The sequence below is a fragment of the Mixophyes fleayi genome, chromosome 4 (assembly GCF_038048845.1).
Source record: "Mixophyes fleayi isolate aMixFle1 chromosome 4, aMixFle1.hap1, whole genome shotgun sequence".
NCBI classification, from domain to species: domain Eukaryota; kingdom Metazoa; phylum Chordata; class Amphibia; order Anura; family Limnodynastidae; genus Mixophyes; species Mixophyes fleayi.
The window spans coordinates 138116692-138142302 of record NC_134405.1 but is presented as its reverse complement, the minus strand read 5'-3'; positions in this window follow the sequence as shown (position 1 = coordinate 138142302).

The window sequence follows — 25611 nt, the reverse complement described above, 5'->3', positions numbered from 1 at the left end:
ACTTTACATAATGTCAGAAAGAACAGTTTATACCTATGGTGTTCAGCAGTGCCTGCCAACAAGCTCATGCTATTATTTAACTACGGTATTGAGCACACTTTGACCTATAAACTTGTACCATTATAACCTTAATACTTTTTAGGATACTTTCATTTAGATTTTACTTACTCCATTCAGCTCTCTGCAGCACAAAGTCCTGTCTCACAGATTGGTTAATAAAGGTTGAAAAACTGTATTTAGCCACAAAGTTTTACTAAGAAACCAACCAATACTGGAGAGCAATAGATCCAGAATGTTATTTATTACAGGAACTAATGAAAGTTCACTTCCATTGCCCTTATTTAGCATAGGATACACATAGAGAGGCAACTGGTTTAGGACCCTTTTAATGCAGTTAAGCAATAACTGATACACCTGAATCCAAATTTTATATAAAACATATTCATATGAGAGGAAATTAGGGATAAAATCTATAAAAGAAAATTTGTATAATATATACACTAGTTGGTATCTAGTCCCAGATCGACTCCATTGGATGTAATTCCACAACTTGAATCAGTGCTGAGAAAATGCGATAAAATCAGCAACTTTCATAACATCCTCTGATCCTGACCAAAAATTTCACCCTACTGGAATAACATCTTTTTATAGGACACATCAACAAACATACAGACAAGCTTATTATGCACATATGCTGCGCAGTTAAACACCAAAGTGTGTACAATGGGAAAAAGTTGGATCCCCTTCACATCAGATAGAAAGGATGGTATGGTTGGGTTGAAGAGCAAAACCCTTATTACACCTATGAATGCAGTTCTGTTATGCATAGAATAGTGTAATCGACACAAATAAGAATCTACTGATTGGGGCAACAGTAATGATAAGAGGATCCATACTTTACTTTATTCTCAACAGATGGACTAGTACAGACCTGGTAAACCTGTGGCTTTCCAGGCGTTGCAAAACTACAAATCCCAGTATACCCTGTCAACCATCGACTGGCTATCTACTGGAAAAGCATGCTGGGGCTTGTAGTTTCACAAGACTGGGAGAGCCACAGGTTTATCAGGATTGGACTAGTACATATTTGGCACATGCCAATTGTTTTCCATGGTGAATGGATGTGAAAGCTCTAGTATGGTGTTGCATACATTTACTTGGCACGGGCGAAGTTAATTTATTCTCTTAAATTCAATGATTACAAAGCCATTCTGAGCAATCACCTTCATTCATTTTTATCCTAATAGGAACAGAATGTTCCAGGATAACAATGCCCCCATCCACAATACATGTGTGTTCACTGAATAGTCTGCTGAGCATGAAAATATTAAAAACCATATGCCAAAGATGTCCCTGTGACCAGATCTCTACCTAATTGAACACTTATGGAAGATTCTGGGGTTGTACCTTGGAAATTGTTTTCAACCACTATCAACTAAAATTCAGCTGATGGAATACCTTATGGAAGATTAGTGTCACATCTGTTCAACAGATCCAGACACTGGTAGAATTTAAGCAAAGGTGCATTTTCAGGCAGTGGCGAGCTAACACACTCTCAAATTTTCTTTTGGAAGTTGCTTATCGGTAACTGTTTCACAACTAATTAGCTGTTAGTGAAGGCTATAGCCTAAGAAGCCTGAGACAGGTTGAGTAAATGGACTAAAAGTCATGATTAAGTGCGAATAAAGATACCTTGCTATATATCTGCAGCAAAGCAGTCATAATCTAGGTGGTATCTCTTTGGCTTAAACAACTATTAAATTTAAGCATCAGTTACACAAGAATTGTTGAATGCTATCCAGTTAAACAAGATAGGTTGTTTTAGGACAATCAAGGAGCCATAGTTGGCAAGTGAAATAGTTTGCATATAGGGATAGAAGTGCAGACAAATATGTAATAATTGTTGGATAATTTCAGAACTAAATGTATTTGAGAAGGATTTGATCAGAGGGAAACCATTTTATTCTTTGCACACAAAACTTCCTATCAATATGTCTATTGTGAACACTGCAGTAAGCCGTAAGTACCTAACCTAAACCTAAATATAATAACAATAAGGTATAGTATATAAATATGGTGCCCCACTTATACTACAATCAGATCATTACAACTATCTTGTGCCAGTCTTATACCTTGCTGTGACTGTTACAAGTGCATCTATTTTGTGTGTTATGTGCTAGTGCACACAAGCAGTTTTAATCCACTTGTGCTGCATTACATTTTTTCTCAGGTAGACAGAATATAGATATTAGAGTGATGCTGGTGTACTAGGGATCAGTTATCCTTCTGAAAAAAGCACAGTTTTTGCCCACAGGCTTCTTAACATAATGCAGGATTTACAGGATGTGAAAAAAAGGACATGCAGCACCCCAATATCTTGTATGACAGTATGGACCTACTCCACAACCCTGTCCAAGGGTGTGTGTGGGGGGGGGGGGGGAGTTGTTTTTACAGATTTGACTTGATCTTATATATCTTATAGCAATATCCTGTGGTTACTTAGCCACCAGACACTCACTAACTGCCAACTGTGCACCACCATGATGCCCCCAGCTGTAGGGCAATAATCACTGCCATTGCCAGATACCTTCACTGGCACCTGCAGCCGCTTGCTTCTGGGTGGTGTGTGTAGCCACTGCTGCACCACCTCTTTGCTAGTGAATCTGGATCCCACTACTTGGTTAGGATTAGGACTGCTGGGTAGTGTCACATCGTTCAATCAGCGATAGTAAAAGACATAGGGCTAGATTTACTAAGCTGCGGGTTTGAAAAAGTGGGGATGTTGCCTATAGCAACCAATCAGATTCTAGCTATCATTTTGTAGAAGGTACTAAATAAGTGAAAACTAGAATCTGATTGGTTGCTATAGGCAACATCCCCACTTTTTCAAACCCGAAGCTTAGTAAATCTAGCCCATAGTCTTGTCCTTTTTAAAGACCAATACAGCAGAGGATGCCCATGGATTCCAAGATGCCTGTATAACACCTAGCTCCAGCATCTCCTGTAACACCCTGTATATACTTTCTTTGCTTTCTGCTGCAACCTGGTAAGTGGGCTGCCTCAGGGCCATCTTAACAACATTATGGGCCCCCGGGCAAAGCAGTGCACCGGGGCCCCTACATATATATATATATATAAATATATATATATATATATATATAGATGTATAGAGATATAGATATAGATATATAGAGATAGAGATAAGATAGATGTACTTGCTCAGTGACCCTTGAAGGTTTTTTTTGCAGGTTTTTTCTTTTGCAGGATTATTTATTCTAATTAAGAGCCCTGCCTATGGGGCCCCCTTGTCCGCGGGGCCCCTGGGCACCTGCCCATCGTGCCCAATAGAAAAGATGGCCCTGGGCTGCCTAACTGGCATATGCTCACCATTTTCTGCATGGTGCATGTAGAAATTTAGAAATTGGTTAGTCCTGGCTTGCTAATTAACTGTGTCAGTGACTCCAGCTGTTCCCTTGGTAAGCAGCAAACCAACTCTACATGCTTGTGGTATCATTATTTGTATAACGTTATAACTTCCATCATCCCCCCTTCCCCCCGTGGGAGGAGTAGTAAAGGCTAAATTTACGAGTTGAGGGCTCAAACTAAAACAGGACTGCCGTTTAAGCTAAGACGGCGGCATTTGCTATGACCATTAACAAGTCACAGGGTCAAACACTTGACCGTGTGGGTATTTATTTACCAGAGCCTGTGTTTGGTCATGGACAATTGTATGTCGCATTTTCACGAGTACGGAGAAGCAGTGATGTGAAAGTGCAGGTTATGAATACTGCCCTTCAAGGAAGACTGATTGAGCACAGCGATAAGGTGTTTAGCAGACACGTTGTGTATTGAGAGGTTTTAGAACAATAAGACGATGAAGATTAAGGATGTGACGATAAGGATGAAGGATGAGGTGATGGAGAAGAATAATGAGGTGGTGACATGTGGACAAAACTACGTTAAAAAAGGGCGCTTACGTCGGGAAGTAACACTCTTCCCCTGAGGAGGCCTGGCCTAGCCCCAAATGCATGACAAGAACCTTTCTAACACCTTAAGTAGCTTGATTTGACTAGAATGCATGAGTATCATGTACGGGTTAACTTGTGTATATATATATATATATATATATATATATATATATATATATATATATTAATGTGACAGTAGCACTGGGAAAGTGGTAAATGGCAGGTATATATGTCCCAGGCTGTCTGTATGCTTTTAAACTCCAAGGACATCGCTGGTGTTTTGGGAAAAGTTTCCCAAAGAGTATGTTCAGTTTTAGAAAAAAAATGGTAAGGGTCCCTGAGGTCGAAATGGAGAGAGAATGGTGGCCTCCATTTACAAGGCACAGTCCGGGTTTTCTGTTTTGCCAGTCTGGCAGCAGATTGATTACAGGTTGCACCTGAAAGGTGTGTAAAAGGATGTCTGATCAGGGTCAGTCTCTCTCAGACCTGGGGAGGAGGTTGGATGCCTTCTGAGAGACACTGCAAATGGTGATCATAAAGTCCTGTATTTTGTATGTGTGTGTGGGACACAAGGGGCCTGAGTCATTAAAGAGAGCAAAGCATAAAAAAGGAGTAACTTTGCACCTGGGCAAAACCATGTTGCATTGGAGGGGGAGATAAATTTAAACTGTGGGGATAGATTTATAGTTGGGATAGGTCATGTCCTAGATTAACTTTAAATTTCAGTGTACAAATACAGCTATCACATATTTGTGTGCTATATGAAAAAAAAACAGCCAGTATTTATCTTATGTGCAAAACAATAACTTAATTTGCACCCCTTGCATTGTAACATGGTTTGGCCCGAAGAACATTTACTCCTTTTTTTTTTGCCTTACTTTCCTTATTGACTTAGGCCCAAGGTCTCTCACTTGAGAGAGGGTATTTCTGTGTGTTTAGTTAGTTTCGGACAGGCAAGGTGTTTATTTTGGAGTTTTCTTTGTTTTTTCCTGCTTAATAACTGGCTGAGGCCAGTTGTACCAAAATTCTGTCTCTGCTGCTGTACACTACCATCTACCCCAGGGGATGGCATCTTTTCCCCTAACCTGGTTACAATATGGTGGAGAATGAGAGCATGAGCTCAGCGCATATTGAGAGCAGCAGCCTTGAGAAACCTGCAGAAAGCAGGTCTGCATGTGCAAGAAATATTTAAAGCCCGATCGGTGCTGCTGAGCACTTTCACTGCAGTACTTCCCCGGCGCGCTGTATTCTCCTTACTGAGGAGATCTCGTGAGTCTCACTCTCACGAGATCTCCTCAGTAAAGAGTGTACAGCGCGCCGGAGAAGGAGGAGGAGGTGGTAAGTGCCGGGGGGGGGCGCGGCTCGGATCACCGGGGGCGGGGGGGGGGGGGGTTGCGGCTCGGATCACGGAGGGGCCCTCACGGAGGAATGGAGGCCCCCTTAGCCCAGGGGCCTCCATTCCCTTAATCCGGCCCTGATAACAACAACTAAAAACTGGGCTATTTGTGCACAGCAGATGTGGAAAGAGGAGAACCATGTGGATGTGAGTGACAAATCCTGCTATGAAGTAATGTTTAAACAGAGTGCTTGCTGCATACATGAGTTAAGAGGAGTTACATTTTGTCAGTGTAAAGTGGTTATTTCTGTGTTAGAATAACAGAGGACAGTAAATGTGTTTGCAAAACCATTCAGCAGCAATTAAAAAAATGTTCTGCTCTGCAAAGAAATCAAGTGTTTTTCATGGACCAAGTTTTGTTAATTGCTGTAAAGCAGATGTGTTCAGTTAGACTGGAAAAGAAGGGGTTATGAAAGAAAACCCAAATATATATTTGCTAAGGAAATAAAGTGTATGAATCTGCAACAATTTGGGTATGGTTTGGACCTGTGCAAAGTTAAAGAGCAAGACAGTTCAATCTTTAAAAGTTTGTTGGGAAGCATGCTGGGCAATTGTAGTGCCACACCTCCTAAGTCAAGTGAAATGGATTTTCTATAAGGTAAGTGTTTCATCTATATGAAGATAAAATTGGCTGCTTTTCAAGTTACATATTGCAAGAAAAAGCAAAACTAATGTGTTCAGACCAGAAAAATATAGGTGTATCAAAGTTTCAAACTGGAGAGAGACAAAAAAACAGGAATTGGAGCACATTTTAGCTGTGATGGAGTATGATCCTTTACAATATGCCGAGTCGAAACATGTTGTTTCTGAGAGAGATCCAGATGACCATTTATTTGGGTTTGGGGAAAAGAGTGTCTTACAGTGCTCTAACATGGCGAACCCAGTTAAAGAGTCGCGAGAAGCTACCAGGGTGCAGCAGGCAGCCACAAGGGTGCAGCAGTTAGCCCTTGAGAAGTTCCAGAGGCAAAAGCACCAAGGCCATGAAGCCCTCAGTAAAATAGTGAGCTCTGTTCAAGAAGGAGCTCTCAACGCCTGTTTCAGTGAGGAAGGAAAGTTTCAGGAGCAAGTCATAGAAATTCCCAGATCTGTGAGACAAGAAAAACAAGTTGCTGAAACAAGATTTAAAGTTACACAAGTGGAATGTTTAAGATACCAGAAGCGAATAGAGCACATGGGAGAGAAGTAAACAAGCTACAAAATAGTTCAAATATAGAGCGTGAAAAAGTTCCGTTAACCACAAAGACAATTGCACAACATAAAGACAACTTGAATCATGACCTACATCAACTTCAAGCTAAGATATGGAAACTTGAAACAAATATATTGCCATTGCAAGAATCTAACTCTGAACTCGGGGAGAAAAGTGTGATTTTGCAGTCAAAAAAAAGTTGCTTGAGGAAGATGGCCTGAACAGAGCAGCTCACTGAAGAGGTTGCAAAGTTGAAAACTGATATTGCAAAGGTAAATGCAGCCCAGAATACAAGTCAAAATCAATATCAGAGTGTAAAAGAAGCAGCAAAAGTGAAGAATGAAAAGGAAAATCGCCAGAAAGCGCTTGAAGTCGCAGTTATACAACAGAAATTTAAGACCATATCCCAGGGTAAAAATATTGGAAGGTGATACAAGACTACTGAGCCTTGTATGAAAAGTTAAAGATTTAGCATGATAAATAAGTTAGGTGCGGAGACCTTCTTAGCCGATGCAGCACAGGCAGAAGAGCGTGCGTCTCAAAAAGAAGAACAAGAGTTAACAAATTATCGTGTCCAGGCTGAAGCAAATATATCACCATTGGTGAAAATGAAGTTAAATCTCAGCAGAAACAAACCCCAGGCGATGGCACCTGTTCCCCTTACCTGGTTACTATATATGTGAAGCGATGCGTTTCACAGGGCCTGTGATTCTGCCGATTTGATGAGGCCAGAAGAGGGAGAGTTAGCAAGGAAAAGGAAAAGAACCTGCTTCACCAAGAATGGCAAAGCTAAGGGGAAAGGTATGTGGAAAAGAATGTAATTTTTCATGATCTGATAACCAGAATAGGACCCATTCACCAGGGAAAGGTACAGACAGGGTTAAGGACCTTGTTAATTTAAGGAAGGATTTTACGCACAGGTGCATGACCTGGGTGTGAATTCTGAGGCGTGTTGAAAATAAAAGGATTGCGGGATCTGGTGAGCAGGGCTTTCCGATGCGGAATAGCAGCTGGATGATAGTTAGGGCTGGAGGTTTAGCTAGTGTACAGGAAGCTGTGGAACATTTGATGATTATGTTACAGCGTTGTTGTGACAAAACAGCAACTTGTTAAGACCAGAGTAAGGGGTCCCTCATTTGGTAATTCCTACACATACACACACATATATATATATATATATATATATATATATATATATATATATATATATATATATGTGTGTGTAAACTTTTTTTATTTTTGCAAGGAGAGGAGGATGGGGAAAACTTTTCAGTACAACAGCATATTTCATTCTAGGATTCAGTGTAACTAGCAGGATTTCGATACATTACAAATGGATGTACAAATGCAAATAACGTAAAAATTCTTAATGTCAAACATCTTCCAGTATCCAGAGAAAAATTTAAAAGTTTGAGTGTATGAGTATGAAAAAAGTTAGGGGGAATGTTTTGTATGGGTAAGCATAGGGTGGGAATCTGTTCTAACAACTCACGTAGCGCTACCATATTGCACAACATTTTCCAGAGAAAATTAAATAATTCACACCAGTCCCTATGCCCCATGGGTTTACAATCTCAGTATGCTTTTGGAATGTGGGAGGAAACCATACATTTATATAGTCAGAATCAAACCCATGGAGCCAGTGCTGAGGCAGCATATTCTAACCTCATATACCTTAATCATGTTTGATAGCGACAGTAGGCTGCATAACGCCATATAAACACTACATAGTTGGTGTCAGTTGTGCACAGTCCAGATGAGACTACATGGAGTTTGATCTGACATTTGGATCAGAACCAGCACCTTCTGGCCTACCAGAAAAATTCTAGCACGCTTTTATCAGAAGTCTTCTGCTTAATCTGTGCTTCAACAAGGCTAAAAAATCTTAGTGGTCTCTATTCTCTTCCAATGTGAAGCGGTGGCTCTCTGAATATGCTCTATGGGTTCCTCCATTTCCCAAACATATACCCAATAATAGAAGCGATAGCTTATCAGACAACACACCTCAAAGGCGCTTTAAATTTTAAAGGAACATCAAAGCTGGGTTATTGAGAGACAGATGGGTATCAAGATGTACAGTATTTCAACGAGGAGATCCTCCCCTCTTCACGGATCTATGGAAATAGGGTAAACTTGGCTTTTAAATTGGTCTTCAGACAACCGCTTAGTATTATCCGACCACTGTACACCAGCTAAACCTTTGACAGGATGGGATTACTCTGCCACCATGTTGCAGTGTTAATTTTTACAATTTCTTTTACCATCATTAAACTATCGTTAGTCTTCTACCAGACACTAATTGACTGCGAGTGTTAACAGCACACCACCGTGATGCTCCTAGTTGTAGGACAAAAATAGCTGCCACCCTCAAGCTCCTACAAAAGCACCTGGAACCACTTTCGTCTGGGTTATGCGTGTAGCTGCTGCAACAACTTTTACTGGTGACTGTGGCTGGATCCTCCTGGACACTTACTTAGCATCAGGACTGCTGGGTTGCAGGCAGTTTGACAAAGTGAGCTGGGTCCAACACAAGACAGCTGAGGGATGGATGAGGGTGTGATCTTTAATCTGTAGGTCACAGGTTTAAACGCTTATAGGCATCTTGCAGAAGTAGAGTAGGTTCTTAAGAATGTTTACTGCTCATCAATAGCTCTTAAAGCTGCTGTTGCATACACCTAGATAAATGTGTAGATATACACACATTTTACATTTGGCCGTGCAGCCCTTTATATATACAATCATCCTGGAGCATAGTTTCACTTATAACATTGTTCTCTGGGCAAGGGGACATTAGTCTCCCCTCCACCCTGTCCACATAGTTTCAGCACAAGGGGGGAGGGGGGAAGGGACTGAGTTCTCTCTCCACCCTGGCTCCACTAAATCTGAGTGATTTCATTTTAAGTCTACTGCACCAAACTACTTCCAGGACTCCCCAATGTCTGGTGCCCCCATCTAAGCCAGATATAGCTCCAGGAGCATAAGAGTGTTGGAACAGCCATTCTAGTGCTGCCACAGCCAGAACTCTTTGAACTAGACTGTGGTTTGGTTCCAGGGTGTAATGCAGGCCTGTCCAACCTGCAGCCCTCCAGATGTTGTGAAACTACAAGTCCCAGCATGCCCTTCAGGCTATCAACAGGTTGTCTACTGGCAAAACATGCTGGTGCTTGTAGTTTCACAACACCTGGAGGGCTGCAGGTTGGACAGGCCTGGTGTAATACAATGGAAAGATTAGAATCCCGCTAGCACTACAGGAATGTCCTCACATGTGGATCAGAGTTGCAGTGCCTAAATACTGCTGATCCCCTTCTCTTACACTTGCTCCTGCAGGGTTCAAACCTGGTACTAAATGGACAACCAGGATAAGTGTCAAATTTATTTTATATAGTTAAAACATTTTTAACCAACCATACTTAAACATTTTCAAACATGCATCACATATGTGCACTGTGTCAAGTGATTATTTAATGCTTAAATTGCTGTAGAGCCAGACAGTAAACATATGTCCTGCAATATGTGTAGGGGGTGGGGAAAGGAAGATCAGGCAAGTTCTACCTACAGAGCTAGTGTAAATAAAAGATCAAATATGTTAATCAGTAATGCTGGCCAAACACATTGTGCAGCTAGCTCTATAATATAGCCAGTGACAATAAGATTTAATCGTATAGGATGGTTACTTTGGAACCATAATCAAGCAATATTGCCCCTTTTGGGTGAAAGTATCCAAATTGCAATGTCGATAGGCAGATTTAGGATGGCTTGTATCTTAGGGTGTGTTGCTCATCAAGTGTTCAGAACGTGATACAGCTGGATCATGGTAATACAGTAGGAAACCACAGGCACATTGCACATGTCCAATCCTTCAATGACCTCTTCTTACATCCTACCGCCGTCCAGTCCTCCTCCCGCAACAGGATGAATGTTGTGATGCGGTTAAATCCAGCATTAGTTGGTTCCATAAAGGCACCTAGGTGGAGTCATACTGCAATCTGGCACATTTCTAAGACTTTATGTACCAATGTTTGTTTTAACTAACCCTACTCTAACTGTAAATAACTAAACACAGAAATAAAGAAAGAAAAGCAAATCATGACCATAACATTTTATTTTTGTAAAAATGATAGCACATAACACGGAAAGCATATAAATTTAACTAAACTAATACAGACACAGACTGGCATGGGGGATAAGTGCTATAAAAAAACAAAAACAAACAAACAAAAACAGCTCACACATTAACCAACTGTTTAATTAATGTTTGTCATACAACATATGGGAAGCTCATAATTAGATTTTATACATTTCAGGAACTGTTTAAATGATAACTTAAGAAGATGGTCATGTGTAACAAAAAAACAAAATTGAGCATTTGTCCACAACAATCTAGACATCGACTGCTTTTGAAGACATAGCACTTCTAGAAAGCATTTTTGAAGAATAAGGCATTAACAAATAAAAAATAGATGCATTTTAAAACGTTTGGGAAAACAAAGAAATGATACACCAATAAAAAAAAGTAGAAAGTATAAACAGTGTTGGTAATTATAGCTACATTAACATCATTTTGTCTAGTTGAACAGAGTAGGTAAGGGTGGTTTCAGAGATAAAAACAACAGCAGCACAAACAAGACATGGTTTAGCCTCTTATTTATGGATAAAGAGCCATATAGTGGGTCCTATGCCACGTACCTATGTTGCCTTAATCCTGGAATTTGATCTCGAGCACTCTTCCTAAAAGATAGCAAAGATATCGGAGATAGTACACCCCCCCCCCCCCCTCAGTCAGAAGAATTCTGCGATTGTAGAAGAGAATAAGTTTAGACTGAGTGCTTTCATATAGGTCACAGAACAGAGGTGACTTCTGAAATCCTAATAGGTCACAATTGGGGGAGCATTATTCCTTGTAATACATTGTTTGCTGATTTTAACAAGGAACTTAAACATTTCAGTATGCATCTTCTAACATGAAATAAAGAGAACTGGTCACAGATGTATTTTGGGACAAAATTGTGCATGTGGAGAGTGGTGATCATGCTTGTTAATTCAACCAGGGGGGATATTAAAATAAGCAGCTACTGTCTAAACTAGTGCTTAATATAGTATGTCTGTCTGTCACTCTCTGGCATGAACAATGTATTGTCACTTGATAACTAGTGATGCCAGACTTAGATAACGAGTATTGACATACATTGTATATGTATTATACACACCAACACTACTACCAGATACAGCCATTTTCCCAAACACATCTGTAAAGTTACTACGTGGCATAAATCTGGTGTTGGAAGTTAGTTTATTCCCTCACACATGTATAAAGGGTGTACAAACAGATTTAGCAAGTGCTATGGTGACTGCTGCTATTCCTATTTCAAACATATCTAAGAGGATGCTCAGGGATTCTTGCTTCCCAGCAGGTCTACATAGGCACTTGTGAGTAGATCTCCTTGCAAAATACTTAGAGATTTCATTATCTGTTGCGCTATAAGATCCCCATCCTGTGGAGTCTGGGAGTCCGTAAGAACCACCTATATAAAATACCAAGGAGATATACCAAACAGAAAGAGAATGTTTTATTTAACTACAGAAACAAAAACACATTTATAATAAAAGAATAAGATTTTAGAAACTTTACATTAGTCCAATAACACGAAGATATCCTGTGGTAAAGCTACTGAAGCCATTTCCACATCTGCAATAAAAATAAATGTTTCAAACTATCATCTTCTATAACATTCATCTTAAGGAGCAAAACACTGACTAAGATAGCAGTAATTCTTCAAAATATTTACACAGCTTGGCCAAGGTAATAAAGCATGCTTTTCACCTATACATAGCAGTTTAATTAAAGTTTCTACTCCAGACTTCCTGCAATTAGTCCATTCATAAACCTAATGAAAACCTGATCACAAACAGCACGAATGGCAATAAACTGGGGCCGTTTTCCTTTATGCGGTCACATAGCAAGCAGTATAATTGGTGGATATATGCTATATACTTCTTTCACATAGAAGTCGTGAAAACCATCAAATCCTCATTAAACATTATTTTGGTATAAGGAGTTTACTCTATTTTCAGTGTACTAAAAAAGCACAAGTGTTATCAAGCTAGGATTGTATAAATTACTCACATTTAACAACACTGAAAATGGAGGAGGAAAATAAGTAATTGAATTTCATTTTCAGGTATATTTCTTCTATGCTACAAAAACAAAATATAAAAAATAAAAAATACCCACTTTCCCCTAAACAAAAAGAAATTAAAATGTAACCATTACAGAAAACGATTAGATCTTTAATATAGCATTAATATAGCACACACAAATACCAGTAAATATGTTGCGTCAAACTTTAAGGTGCACGTACACAACATTTGTTTTAGCATATTTGGTTTTCAATATATATGACAGATGGCTGCGGGTTGGTTGTTTTTCCGATTGAGATTATTCCGACACTGACTATAGTGACATAAATATTCCGAAGACTATGTGGCAAACATTAAAAAATATAGACTTACCATCAAACAGACATAGAACATTTCCAACATGGGTCTTATCAATTGCGAATACACAAAATGCAGGCAGATGAAATTTATGTCACATAAAATGGCGACACTAAGTTTTCCAGTTTTAATGGTAACTACCACCGATTGTTGGTTGGGCATATTTTTCCGATTGTCGCTATAGTTCTTGTCGGAATAATCTCACTCGGAATGGTGACTACCACCGATTGCTGCATGTGTGAATCCAAAATGACCATCAAATACAATTAAAATTTGATCAGGATCAATCCTATGCCGATTGGACCTGGTGATCGTAATCTACTTTGTCGAATTGCCAAAAGATCATCTCAGGAACCATCCATTTGACTCAAGTTCAGTGGTTGGATAAACTTCCGGATGAGTCCCTTCAAAGACACTTTGCTCTAGGTATTGAGTGGCTAAGTGAATCAAATACTCTGCCATCTTTTTAGAATACTATGAGGCAGTAATGTATTAAAATCTATGAAGGATTAATATTGCCTTAGTAATGCATGTAGTACTGTTCACACACTTATTTTAATAAAAAGAAATATGCAGGGAAATAAGGACATTTGTGCTGAGTAAACAAGACAACATCTACAGTAATTTCTTCATCTAATTCAATCTTTTTAAACCACTTATAAATAAAAGTATAGTTTTGTGTGTGGGTGAAGAAGAAAAGATCTGGCTGAAAAGTTGATTAGAAAATAGTGTTGAATAATGCCATTGATTCACTAGGTCAAATCCAAATAGTGTTTTTGTGCTGGTTGACTATTATAGACAAGTAAACTGACCACTGAATAACTATTTAAAACTTATTAAAAACTGGTCTCTCCGCCTGTGCTAAAATTGGTAACTGAACTGATCATTCTGTGATCAATAACTACATGTGTGGCCATCATAACAGGCTTGTCTACCTTCCAATGATTTTCTCTCCATGCCATCGTGCTACTTTTTTTAACTTTAATGCTTTATCTTTGTGGCTTCCTACTTTACTTTTCAGGTGGAGCAGATTTTGTAGCTCCTGCATACTAAGTGTTCCCTGCTCGCCTCACACCGGTAATACTTTTCATTTACGATATTAGACAACATTTGTGTTCAGCAAAATGCCCCGGGAACCATTTGTTTATTATTTTTGGGTCACTGGTAAATAATCAGGAAGTGTGGTATTCCATGGTACAGGCCTATCAAGATATTCGGGGAGTGAACTATAAAATATCTTTTTTTGCAGATGATATTCTCCTCACCCTCACACAGCAACGTATTACACTCCCTAATTTGAATAAAATTATTGATCTTGTGTCCTGAGACTCTGCTGTAATCATCAATTTCTCAAAATCAGATGCTCTAACACTTCGGGCTAGATTTACTAAACTGCGGATTTGGAAAAGTGGAGATGTTGCCTATAGCAACCAATCAGATTCTAGCTTTCATTTATTTAGTGCATTCTACAAAACGACAGCTAGAATCTGATTGGTTGCTATGGGCAACATCTCCACTTTTTCAAACACGCAGTTTAGTAAATATATCCCTTCGTGTCCCCCCCCACAGGATAAAGCCCAACTTACTTCCTCTTCTAACTTGAAATTGCAACCCAAAGTCAAATATCTTGGAATCTCCCTAAACACATCCTGCAAAACTCTACCGAGAGAATTATCCTTCCCATGTTATTATACTACTTTCAAACCCTTTCCAATAGCGGAGGAAGAGGGTTCCTAGACATCAAACTTTACTATTGGGTTACCTATCCAGCACGAATCATGGCGAAATTTGTCCTTTGGAAACAAACAAACAAACAAAAAAAACACCAATATGTGAACGACTAATTTTGTGCAATGTCTTGAAATATTTTGGACAGGATATGGAAGGAGAAATATTCCTGGGTCTTTTGGACATCTCTCATGGAGTTGATAATTCTATGTATCTTGTCCCAAAATAAGGTAATCTTGGGGCAGGCCCACCAAATGTGGAAGGAAGTAACCATGTGACCATAATTCCTCCAACAACTCGGATCAACTGTTGGGAACATTTTATTTAATGTGTTACGGGTGTAGTAGCAACGGCAGTACACTTTGTATTCAGTTGCTTTAGTCAGTGTGGATATTGAGGTGCATGATGTACTAGAATGGAGATTTTTAACTTGCCATTACATTTATTCTGAGGCATGCAGGAGGAACACAGATGTAAGGTTTTGTTTGACCCTCTAGAAGACAAAGTAGGAAAAATGCATGTAAGCATTTTACTATACTACACTACATCCAATCCTGTGAAACTACATAGAAAACTGAGAGGAAGAGGAAGCTGCGGATGGCATTTCATTAATGAAATGCCTCTAGTAAATGGTGTAGCATAAGCAGACGTCTGTGTCCCTCTATTGCTTTGTAATGGTGCCTTAAAAGGTCTTGTAGAGTTGTGCAGTCCAGGGTTATAAAACATGCTCTTTGTTGTGTTAAATGTGATCACTTTAAAAATATTGTTTCACTCATTTACCATCCCTTGCTCAATTCAGCATATTGTGCTGTGCATGTATCAGAGAAAGTCTAAAAATGAAACAGCAAACTGCAGTTTTCAAGTCAAAATCTGCCGTCCTTACCTCGAGCTCTAGGAAATCTCCCAAATCCTGTACTCTGTCAAGATGAATCCGGGTTTGCCCCACCAGGAAAAGGAAGCGCTCCTTCACAACTTTACCACGGACCCCTAGAGCTTGTGTCAGGACATCCTGAACATATAAATATATACATAATTATCTATACAGGCGATTCCCAAATTACTTTATGCATTAAAGGTGTTTCTCAGTTTACAGCACCAAGTCTAATATATAGCCATCTACCAGTCTTTCTGGAATACCCCTACTTTGTTGTTACATTAGCACTGATATCCTTTATTTTTACCTTTTATCATATTCACCTTGTATGGAACAGACTATGGACAAGACACATATTTATAGCAGAAAAAGTATAGAAAAGCAGATTTTGCTTATATATTATATTAAATAGTTGTAAAAGTAGTATGTTATTCAATTAATTTCAAAGTAAGGAGTACGGTAGGAGGAAAACAAGATACCTCTATCTAGCAGCCAGGTGTATTCCAGCCATTGGTGGTATAAAACTTTTTTGCAGAAACTTTCAATTCTGAAACACCAGTTGATACAGTTGGCAGAAGCCAATTTCTACACCATGGTCTACATGCATGAGAGTTTACCCTCTCATTGGCTATACTGTACAGTCACAGCTGCATTCATGTATGTTATAATGAGGCAGACCAAGGCAACAGGTTTTAAGGGGCTGCAAAACACAGAGAATTAAACAAAATGCAACTTTCTGGTCGTAAAACATTTGAATTAGTGATTTCACGGCATTTGCAAATCCAATAGGTTAGTCACATTTCTTTCACAGTGTATACTAACTCAAATGTTTTCATGGAGAAGGGGCATGGACATCCACGCAGCTCGATTCAAACCGGTCAAAGGAGAAGAGGAGAGAGGAGTGTGGCATTGGGCCATTTTACCCATTGGGGACCATAGCAAATCCCGCAAAGGAAAATAAGTAAGCATTTAATGAATCTTACCAAACTCCTCCCAAAACTAAAAAGGTTTAGGGGTATATTTACTAAACTGCGGGTTTGAAAAAGTGGAGATGTTTCCTATAGCAGCCAATCAGATTCTAGCTGTCATTTTGTAGAATGTAGAACTAGAATCTGCTTGGTTGCTACAGGCAACATCTCCACTTTTTCAAACCCGCAGTTTAGTAAATCTAGCCCTTAATCTTGGGTGGAGATAACCTTTAACCCCACGTAATTTCAAGTTTGTACACTAGATCTTGGGTGTACTAAATAAGAATTAGGTTTGAACATAGTTAATTATATAAAACAATTTGTTGAAAAAGTATTATATTGTAGGCAACAAATATTAAAAATTAAATATTGAAACATAAATCTCAAATAAGATTCCCACACAATCTAGGTTCTGGGACCAAAATTAATAACTTCTGTTGTAAAAGGTTTAAGCACAACCTTAGATTGTAACACATTTAGCAGAGCATTGTTATATGCCTAAAAGTGTATGCAAAGTAATGCAATTTATTTATTTATTCTCAGTGCTACTTTTGGCACATTATAGTCCCAATTTAGAGTTGGACACAAGTCTGACAGCGAATTTCAAAGTGAACGTAACTTACAATTGCGGCCCGATGAAACTGCAGAGTTAGATCTGGTGAGGGCAAGCGCAAACAGAGTACAGTAGGGGCGTGCACATGTAAGTGCAACATGACTCATGGAGATTATGCCTAATAAGATTCGGATGTATATATAGAGCGATATCATTTGCAAATCCTTAAGGTCGGCTGTAAAGATGACAGCACCGATTTATACTATCTAAAGGAATAAAATAAATAACCGTGTGCCCCTCCCTTTAAAATACTATTGTGAAAGTACACGTTCTAGTGGGCCTTAGCTGCCAGGGCATGTTGCTGCAAATAGTTCCACCCACTTGTACATTTACAATGGGTGCCATGAAGAGCCCCAGCAAGACAATCAATGCAGCTGTGTCACAGTAAGGGGCATAGAATTACATCCTACGCTAAATCAGTTTATATTAATTACAGTCAATTTTCATTCTTTTCTCTACCTTGACCAGAAGTGGTTTAGTTAAATGAGAAAAAAAAAAAAATCATACCTCAAGACCCAGAGGGTCAGCTGTACTAGAGATCGAGTAATTCGATAATTTTGGCCCAAGAAGATCTGGACGTTCATAATATATCAGCTGACCTTGACCATCCTGCATGAACAAAAAAATGGCCAAAGTTACAGGAATTAATGCTGCAAGAATGCAACCCACAGATGAAGTATGGCAGTCTCAATTTGGCTTGGAGAGTCTGGTGATGCAAACAACTGGTCTAGACTGGAAGAAGATATGTAGCAGGTATGAAAGAAACAACAGAACACAAAGTCTGGGTGACAACATAAAACTGTATAAATGTGAAAGACTATCAAGATGAAAGTTCGAATGCAGACTTGTAGGAAGGATAGCAGTAGCAGAGAGGAAACAATAGGATCACTGATATCTATTAGAAATGACAGAAACTGTAAACAAGTAGGAGAACAGCAGATAGCATGAGGTCCTCAAGGATACATGGTCAAACCTGGAAGTCCCTAAGTTTGAGACGGCCTTGTGTGGTGTTGAAAAAAATGTCTCTTTGGAAGATCTTCTCTCCACTGCTTTCACTCAGCTGCTCACACACTTGAAGGGTACGTGCCCAGTCATGAATTCTTGCCTTCACCTCCACGTTACGTGGCATCTAAAAATAAAACAAAAACAATCTATCCTTTAAGTGATGATTGCAACAAAGGAGCAAGTAATTATTTTTTTTTTAAATATTGTAACTAACATTCTTATAGTTTTCCTAGTTTTACAAAAGCTACGAAACACTGGAGTATACATTATGGGCCCGATTCATTAAGGAAAGTAATGCAAAAAAATTAGTAATTTTTCTCCTGGACAAAACCATGTTATTATGCAAAGGCTACATATTAGTTTATTATTTTGCACATAATGAAAAAAACAGCCAGGCTTTAACTATAGCACAAATACTTGATAGCTTTATTTTTACACTGAAATTTGAAGCCGATCTAGGACATGTCCTACCCCAACTATAAACCTGTCCCCACATTTTAAATTTAGCTCCCACTGCAATGTAACATGGTTTCGCCAAGGTGCAAAATTACTAATTTTTTTGCTTTCCTTTCCTTAATAAATCAGGCCCATAAATGTTCAATCTGTACCCAATATAATCTACAACGGTTTCGGTCTCACACACACTGCATTTATTTAGCTACAAAATGTGTTCATTTTATGGCTTGTGACATAATATTCTTAGACTAATTTGAGGTCTTAAAGAAATTATATTATAGAATCACCGCCAAGCTCTGGTGGTTGCAAGAGAATTTTAAAGACATAATGCACAAATTAAAAGCTTTAAAAACTGCAAAAAAATTTAGGTCACTAGGAGTGAAGAGTGTCTCCCCCCCCCAAGCAATCGCACATTTCTCTCATCTATTTAATTTCATAAATGTTATACACAGTGCATTTAGCAAATTTCCTTGTTGGTCTATAAATCTTGTTTATTTATCATTTTCCAAGTGCACATGCAAATTTGCATTTAGTTTTGTGCAGTGTAAAGTCTAAGCAGAAAATATTGCTGTCTTGAAAGGACCAGCAATGATGTGTCTGCACTAGATCAGGATGGGATACTGATCAAACATAAGAGCTTGTACATGAACTGGGTGGAGTAATGAGGTTACATTGGAATAGAAGGGAAATACATCTAGTTTTTAAAGAATCATTTACACCACCATAACCTTTTCCAAACGTTCATATTGTGTAAAAGACGATTTTCCATTAATCAATATGTGATTACACAAGGAACATGGAAAATTCAGTACCAAAAAAAAATAAAAAAAAAATAAATAAGTTAAATTCCATCTTCCTCTCAAACTACAGCCAGGTTTTCTATAACCTCACAGCATAGCAGCCCCCAGGATAGGCCTTCCTCTTCTAATATCCATACTAATTACAGTGGGGGTTCATTATCCCTTACGATATGCAACTTTTCCTAAAGAAAACTAAACTGCCATGATAATGTCGGTTGTTCCTGGTCTGTTTTCACCAAATATTTCGAGACCATTCGCCTTCTTAGGGGTCTATTTATTAAAACAGTGCGGTGACAATTACTATGCATCGCTGCAAATTGCAGCCATGCATAATGAAGTATAAATGTAATTTAACATGCTGGGACTGCTCTGGGAGCCTCGGTGAAGTCCCCCTCCAGCACAAGCTGTTTTTACTATTTACTGGCAGTCTAGCGCTGCTGGTGAGAGGAGGAAGCACTTCCATGGGTGAGTGGTCCAGAGAAGATGGAGAGGCTTCAGCTGGTTCCCATTGAAAATGACAGGTTACACCATCCCAAGATGAGAAAACCAGAGCTTTTCAAAGAATAAATTGCAGAGCTTCACAGCTCTGATATTAATATATGGGGACTGTGTTAAGAAACATTAATGGATTACGGCAGGAGAAATCTTTAAGATTTCCCATAAACTCTTCATAAATTGCGAGATGGCCATTTTAAAGATAAAACTGCTGTTTTCTCCATTTTAACGGCTGATCGCACTTTAATAAATAGATCCTGCAATGTTACATAAGAATCAAATTTCTGACATTTTCAATGTATTTCTCCCTCTTCTCTTTCCTGTACCATTTTCCTATACTAACAGGCTCCCAAATTCCTTAGTCCCATCCTATAGCATTGTTTTTTTCATATAAAATTGTTAACTTTACATATATTAAACTTAAATGCTCTTTAATAATTAAACTATATTCAGATTCTATTTATAATTCCCTCAGCAATGTCCAGTTAGACTTTATGTATCTAGCATTTGAATGCATGTACCCAACCCTCTTGCTCCTTACCACTCTACGTTTTTCTCTGTAATCCTTCCACATTTCCATTGTCTCCTCACTATAGATTCAATAACACTTAAAAAGAAAACTGAGATGACTTGAACCCAAGCCCCCCCACTGAGTGATTGGTGTTCCTGTCATTTTTAGTTAAAGCTCTTATCAGCATATTGCAACCTGAGTCCTAACTGACATAGGGTTGTTCTTGTACCTGACTCCAGAGCTAATTCTGCTGCCCAGTTCTTCTGAGCTCTGCTTTTAATACTGCTGTATTGGAAGTTGCTGGCTGCTGCAGTTCCGAGGCCCACTCTCCAGAATCCAGTCCCCTCTCCTGGAATCCTATTCATCTTGTCCCCTCTCTCCTGGGAATAGGCTTATTTTTTTGTTTTAGTGTTTAAAACAAAAAGATAAACGCTAAATTGCAGAAAACCTAATTATAAGTGATGGCAATTGAACTTACCATTTACGCATACGTTATACATATATTAACATTACTTGTTTATTATACGGCTACAAACAAGTTTCATCGGTCATCACTCACTGTAAAGCATAACAGTGATCAGTAACACTTATTACATACTAGGGAGCAGGGCCAAAACTAGGGTGGTGCAGCTTGTAGCATCATCCAGAGCACAAAGCTGAGGGGGAACGCCAGCTCAAATCTGAGAGGGGTCTAGTTCAGGGACACTGTCACAGTTTATAATGGGCTTTTTATACTTAGTTATATCCTTCTTTCTGAGTACAATTAAAAATGCTGGGGTATACAGAGCGCTATAGCAGCTTTTTAAATTCCGCCCTAAAAACCCAAACTCTATACCTGGGCTGCCAAGGACCCCTCAGTATTTACAAATTAAGCCCCTAGGAGAGAACCAGGAATACAGAACAAGAGGGAGATGAGAAAACAAAATTCTCCAACAAACAACCAGGTCGCATGCCATAACGTCCAGGAAGCACCCACCTTGTAGAATATGCCCTCCCATTTTTTGGTTGGAGGCTTAACTTCCCCAAAGTAAGCCTGATGAATTAATAAATGAATCCACCTAGAAATGGTCTGCTTAGAATATTATCAACCTCTCTTGTAGGCATCATAGAGGACCTTAATTGAAAGGAGCTCATTCCCCCTGTAGCCAAATAAATTATCTTGTTCACCTCAGGGCCAAACAAACCCTCTCCTGTGAAGGACAGGGACTGCAGAGTCCTTTTGGACTCTACGTCTGCCTCCCAGGCCCTAAGCCAGAGGGCATGGCATGCAGAGACTGCTGAGGCAGAGATTTTTCCCCAATGAGCCTGTATCCATTGAAGCCCTCCCCTAGGTGTTTGGAGGACTTTTATATATGCTCCACTCGAGCAAGCAATTCAGATATGGGTCTACCAGACTACAGACCATCTGCCAACTGTTCCAACCACTTCTCCACTGCCTTACTGACCCAAGTCGATATTAAGATGGGCCTAAGTGAGGCCGCATTGAAAAATCAATTTAAGGATGGCCTCAATTTTCCTATCCGTGCTATCCCTCAGGATAGCAGCATTCCAATGGGAATGGCGGTGATCTTTGACAGGCGGGTTATGGGAGAATCTACCTTAGCCAGAAATTCACATTTCACCTGGTCTGTGCTAGAGAGTGGCTAAAGGGGCTGCAACCGATTGATTAAAACCTGTGATCAGGCCTGGTCCATGTCTCACATAAACAGTCGTTGAACTGAGGAGAAGAGTGAAAGAAAACTGTTTCTTCCTCCTCCTTAACAGAGATTTATTGGGAATCTCTTTCCTCTGTTCTGAATAATTAATGCTTGGCAGATAGTTTGAATTGAAGCCTCCATTACCTGCTTCCTGCTGGAGTCCTCGTCGGAGCACAAGGAAACCTCAAGGTAAAAATCTTCAGTCACCATGATTGAAGGACAGACGGAAGCCGATGCTTATGTGGCTGAAGGTGGCAGCAGCGGAATCAAACTTTCTTTCAAAGGAGAAAGAAACCTGCACTAATCGAACCAAACCTTGCGTACAGACCAGATTGTTGTTTTCTGCAGGGGAGGAACCCAAAGGTCCCTGTTCCCAAAGCTCCCTAGAACATGCAATGATCTGTGAGAGCCCCACATTAGCCAGGGCCAAAAATTTTACCCAGGCTGCATATGTCATATCGGTGGGGTCGTCCCCAGAGGCCCTGTAAGCGCTCCCCTTTTCAGACATACAGAGGACAAAGGGAAGAAAGCGAGAATAGCTGCAGTGCACAAGCAAAGGCTATATGTGAATCTGCAAGACAGAGAATGAACAGGAAAAGGGAATAAACCCCAGGAAAAATAGCACCCACAATGTTCACCCACTACTTCCATGTAGAGAAGGGGGTAGAAGGGGAGCTGCTAATGCTTGTGCCTTGCCAGTGTGAAAAGCCAGGCGGAAACATATATAAACAAGGTGTAATTAGGATTAAACAGAAAAACAATTCAGAGCAAAGTGTTGTCTTCACTGTCTATTGTAACTATAGATATATAATGTCTTTGTGAAAAATCATATGATGCTTTTTCCCAGAGCCAGTATTTTTACTCTTTGATCTGTGAAAACTCTGGCTCTGTGAGAAAGCAGCATAAGACTTTTCACGAACGACATTACATATATTTGGTTAAATTGGTGTTTCGAAAGTGGAGAAATTGTGTTTTGGCAATATGCAAATGTAGGTATTTTTCTTTTACTATACAGTTATTTGTGGTCACAACAGAAAGTGGAAACAACATTTTACTCTGAATTATTTTTTTATTTTATTCTATTTCGACCTTACTTATGCTTTACTGTTTACACTTATTTGAATTTTGTTTTGGGGTGAGACACTCCCTAATATATAAATTAATTGCCAGCATATAAGGATATATCTAGTTCTTCATAGACAGAGCTCTGACCCATAAAACATTTTAAATGTACATGTGTGAGAGACATGAGAGAGGCAGGGAACACAGCCTTAAATTTTACTTGATTTTTAACAACATTATTTAGTAACATATAAAGACATATTAAGTGATAGCACTTAATATTTCTGTGCATTTTATTAGGGTTAAAAAGTATTTAAAATTAGGGCTTAGATTAGTTTAAACCTATGAAAATTCCTAAAGTTCAGGGTCCCTAGCCATTCAGTTGCATTTACCATACCTCCACTTCTAAATTTCTACTTTGACCACTGCTGAAACGTTGTCAAGTATAGTAAAACCTTGAGATTCTCCTCTCAGGGAGATACAAGAGTGGAGGTCAAGTGGCAAGTGCAGGGTCCTTATGACGCGGCATCACCAAAATGATACGATTTGTCACAAAACGCATGACTGAGGCTAGATCCTGGAGAAACGCTTGATCTCCTGAGAGAACTACCCAAAATTTGGGAGTCTATTGTACATTCATTGTTTTCTTTTAGTGAAGCCGACAGTATGAACCTAGTATTCTCTTAGCACAAGTAAGCACTATAACAGAACCAGGGCCTGATCAACCACTAGGCTGTGGAGGGGAAGAGATGACTGAGTGGGATTAATGAACTGGCTAGAGGGGGGGTTGAATTGGATTAATGAAATGGCAATGGGGAGGTAATGAACTGGCTAGAGGGGGGTCATAAACTGTCTGGTGCAGGTTGATAAAAATGACAGGGGGAGGGGATGAATTGGCTGGTGGGTGAGATGATAAAATAGCTTGTGGGGGGCAGGATCTCTGTATTGTGTGGCAGTGATCTGGATGCTCACTAGAATACTAAATACTAGATAGACAGGGCTGGTAGATGTTAGTATATGATTGTAAATAATTTTCAGATATTTTATCGTCTATGTCTATACTAGGGAGTTGTTTTATATGGTCATAATGGAATGTTGTGTTTGAATCAGTCAGGGTTTGTTAAAATTTGCATTATAATACAATTTTTGCACATTTTAAATACAGGACTCCAACAAACAATGCTCCAAGAACAAGCAAGAGAGATCAGGCAGTCTATGCTGCAAGATCAGGTGAGAGAGGAAGTGCATAATAAAGTGTGCTTTATGTATTAATTAATGTTTTACAATTTTGTTTACACACACTAATATATATATATATATATATACACACACACACACATTGGTGGGGGAAGGGGGCAGCAGCCAGTGTAGTAGCCTAGGGTGGCTGTGACCCTTAATTAGGCCCTGAAAAGAGCTAATATTACATCACTGGAAAACGACAAATATATGTTATAGTTTATTCTGAAAACATATGCAGTAGAAGTGTAAGCATAAGCTCTACTGTACATTATTTACATGATTCATTTGCGTGGGGCAGCGGTTTGGATTTGTTCTGCAGTGTTTCTTCTATATGACTTGCCAGCTATTGTGGAACTAAACGCGTCAACATGTCCGACAAGCAACATGTTAGAATTTGTAGTGCAACAAATGTGAAGTCACACGTTTCCTAATGAACTGGACTATCCAGTGACCCTGACCTTGGCCATGTATAATAATAACATGTAACTACCCACATACAGAGCACGGTGACCTACACCTTGACCATGTATAATATAACGTGTAACTGGCCACATACAGAGCACGGTGACCTACACCTTGGCCATGTATAATATAACGTGTAACTGGCCACATACAGAGCACGGTGACCTACACCTTGGCCATGTATAATATAACGTGTAACTGGCCACATACAGAGCACGGTGACCTACACCTTGGCCATGTATAATATAACGTGTAACTGGCCATATACTCACCTCTCCGTATGGAAATTTCCCGCCAGACAGGTACGAAGCTTCACTGGTCACATGACCATTTGTGGGCGTCCTGATCCAAGCACTGGGCTGTACAATGATGTCTCCACAACCTGGTACATTTTGCTACGTCCTATCGCATATGCCTCATAGTCTTGGCCTTCACGAAAATGGCGACGCCATGGTAGATATCTATGTATTACTAAGACGGTTGAGTTACAGACAGGCATTCCTTCCAGCTGTACGACTTAGAAGTCATTTGTCACCTCTTGTGTTCATACTGCCGGCCCTCTAGCGCCTTACTACTAGCTGTAGGATGACCTTACCGCTCATACTGATTAGCTGGAAGACATGTCAATCACCGTAACACGCATCCGCTCATGG